The following is a 4,008-nucleotide window of genomic DNA, read 5'->3' on the forward strand; positions in this document are numbered from 1 at the left end:
TTCAGACTCATTATAATCAAGAGGCTAGTACAGTGCTTCTACTTCTTTTTTTCCCCAACTTTCCATTTTGTTTTCTTTGTCGAAATTATAAGTTTATGCGGAACTGAAAACGAGAGAAGACTCGCGTGGACTTAAGCAATATATGTTGTTTACTTGTATTTATCAGGTGTATAAAAAGATGAAGGCCTGATTTCTTATAATTATCTCCTACAGAGCAAAATTTGTAGACTTGTCCAATAGATGCTCACTACCACCCGATACTTCTGTTAAGTTAGTTGTTTTTCTGAATGAGTACACAAATATATTGATATATTTAGTAAAACATCTGGTATCTAAATCAAGAGAGTAATAGTTTGAAAAATATTTTAAGATCATTGTCCCCCCCCCCCCCGGTGTCTCATAATCCCCCTGGTGTCTCAGCAGTAAATTGTAGGGCTTATTATAAGGCAAAAATTTTGGCTTTAATAATCGTGTTTTTTCACTTAGTATGGGTGCAAAATTTCGGGTTTCTAGGTTCTTTCCTCTTTTAGGTATGGCGGTCACATATACAGAGGTACGCACAAACGTGCGTGTCTGTGCGTGATTTTTATTTGTAATATAAGGAACCACTTTTTTTCTATGTGGTTATTCGCTAGTTTGCCTCATTAAAAAGATGCGCATGCGTGCATCGCACGTGCACACAGCCCATTGTGTAACTTTGTGCTTAACAGCAAGCAAACAAACAAACAAAAAACAATCAAAGACACAACGATATTCAATGTAAGAAAGAATCACCACTGGTTTCTCGTACATTCCGAGTTTCAAACTATATAATAAATACTTCAAGTTACAGACCAGTAGGATACAGGCGTGGCTTAAGTAATAGTATGCCCGAGCTTTGAATCATAGGATTTTAAGTGTTTTTTCAATAACGTCGATATTCCCCAGAAACGAGTTATTGCGATACAAATATATTAAGTTCATTGTAAAAACAAATTAAAGTTTCTGTACAAAAGCAGGAATTAATTATTGTTACACATATATATTGTTGTATTAATATATATATATATATATATATATATATAAGCCGTCTAACTTCTCAGCTATGATTTGTTCTGTAGTATATTTTACACAAACATAGGACTATGAGATCTTACAAGTTCCAAATCTAGCTGGAAACCTAAATAGACTTAATGGCTTTTTCACAATTACAGATATGTAAACTAAAATCCATAAAGAAAATAAATTAAAAGCACCACTCAGTTTCATTTCTCTACTGTCGACGAGGGTTGAAATTTCTCAGTATTGCTTTTTTTTTACCTGTTGATTAAACCCGTCATTTCGCATTATAACCATATTAGTCCGAGGGCTTATAACGTTAAAATAACTATTTCATAAACAAATTTATTGACTTCAGATTCTTTTTTTATGTACCGTGTTCCTATAACGGTTTTTTTTTCTTCTATAGATGCTCATAACAGCTTTGATGACTCTTTGTACAAAGCTACACAATAGTCTACCTGTGCTCTGAATTTTAGCGTTATAACTCCCCGGCCTTACCAACGTGGAGGCTGTTTTCGTCGTTCTTTCTTTTAGGCTTGACTTTGTTTGTTTTTCTATGTACTCACCAAATTAAAATTATGAAGATTTTTTTTTAAATAATTTTTATTATGAAATCAATAAAATCGAGAATACATTTCTTTGGTAAATTTTAATTTTTATAACAGTTTCGATCTTCCTTCAAAGTTAGAACAAATGTGATCATTTCGTCCTAGAATTATTTTTTAAAACCAAAAAATTTTCAATCCAACTGCTGCCATTTAATTTTATAATGACGTCGAGAATGTCGACATATTTTTATCTTTTAATTTTGTTTTTGTCTGTATCGTGGACCATCTATGGTCCAAAATAATATGTATATATTCTCGTAAAGCTTGTATCTTTTCATAATTACGTAATCGCCTACTGGCAGATAGAATAACCTATGTTTAAAAATATTAATGGAACAAATTGAAAGAATATTGAGAATTTATGTCAAACTGTGTAGTTTTCTTTAGATCGAGACATCACAGAAAAATATGATTGATCACTTAAAATCTTTTTCATCAATAAAGTTTCAATCCGTAGCTTAGTATAAAAGGACGTTAAATATCAACTTTATATTGACGTTTTTATTATAAAACCTTGCAAGTGACAAACGACCTTCAATGCTACAAATTTCAAACTTCGTGTTTTACGAAGGTGCGGCTTAAAAATAACAGACTCGATCATGAAACGTATTTATCTGGTTAAAATATTAAGTTAGGTCACGTGCTGAACTCGCATGTCTTTATATAGACACGAGTTATGGATTGAAGACATGGAATCTACTACTACCGTTTCCATGGTAATGCACAAAACATTTGAAAATGAAGCTCCACTTTTAATTTAATCTTTTAGAAAATAACCATTTTATTTTTTGCAGTTTTCCCTATGTGAAATATTTACTTAGGATATATATTTGAAACCGTTTATCGGTTTCATATACAAATGTATTGATTGTGAATTCTACTTTATGCACATACTTTTATATCCGGTTTTTCTACTGATGCACAAAATGTTTATAAACTTGAAAATCAACAATTTTAACGTCAAATAATTAAATATTGAAGTATGTAGTAACTTAGCAGATCCAGGACTTTCAGAATGGGGTGTGTAACCTTGTGAGGCCGGATATGATGGGGAAATCGTATGTATGCTTAACTCACCACTGTACAGATGGCTCTGTGATCGATTGCTCAGCAAAGACCCTATTTTGTGGAAAAAATGTCGGATTTGGTATAAATATTTTTCTTTATTTGCGTTGAAACGTGCGAGACTTTCGAGAGTAGAATACTTTTACACCAACCTTGAAATAAAACCAAGTTTTTTTATGTCTAAAAATTAACCACTTAAAATACTTTGAGTATTAACACTTCATTCCATCCTCAGTAAACGGCTACACTGCTGTTGAATGCTAAGCCTTCTTTTATCAAACTTTTGATCTGCATATCTTGTCTAGCAGTATCGTGCTTTCTTGTGTAATAAAAAAAAAAGCCTGGTGCATTATGTAATGCTGTAAACTGAGGTTTACTTCCTGCAATTTGAAACGACCAGCTTTTCTCTAATCCTCTGCACTTTCAAGTGGTTTTAATAAGATCTACATTAACCACCCTCTCAATTTTCAACCCACGCAGTTATCAACTCCTTCGTCTAAATTCCCACTCACCCACACCATCCTCTCACCAAGGTATTCAAGCTATCTGAACAAAGTCAACAGTAAAACGTTTAGAACCTAATGTTTACAGTAAAACGTTTAGTCTAGTGTTAACAGGGCAGCGTTTAGAACCTAATGTTAACAGGGCATCGTTTAGAACCTAATGTTTACAGTAAAACGTTTAGAACCTAATGTTTATGGTACAACGATAGAGATCTCAACAGCCTATAGTACGATCACAGACTTAAAGATATTTTTCCTATCATTTTAAAATATTTATACAGTTTGTATGCAACTTATTTGATTTAATATTAATTAAAATACACAAGTATACCACTTTCAATGTTAGATTTAGTGTAATCTAATCTTCTGTGTAAACATGCTAGTGTCAGTTCTGATACGCAAGTGACTTCATCATAACGGACACCCAAGGTTTGATTAAAGTAACGCCAGATTAACTATTCATGAACGTACTCTCAAACCCCTTTCATTATGAGAGGTTGAATCATGTACATTCACGGACTCAAACGGGTTGAATCGTGTACATTCACGGACTCAAACCGGTTGAGTCATGTACATTCACGGACTCAAACGGGTTGAATCGTGTACATTCACGGACTCAAACGGGTTGAATCGTGTACATTCACGGACTCAAACGGGTTGAATTATGAACATTCACGGACTCAAACGGGTTGAATCGTGTACATTCACGGACTCAAACGGGTTGAATTATGAACATTCACGGACTCAAACGGGTTGAATCGTGTACATTCACGGACTCAAACGGGTTGAAT

This window comes from Limulus polyphemus, unplaced genomic scaffold (assembly GCF_000517525.1).
Source record: "Limulus polyphemus unplaced genomic scaffold, Limulus_polyphemus-2.1.2 Scaffold8238, whole genome shotgun sequence".
Lineage (NCBI taxonomy): Eukaryota > Metazoa > Arthropoda > Merostomata > Xiphosura > Limulidae > Limulus > Limulus polyphemus.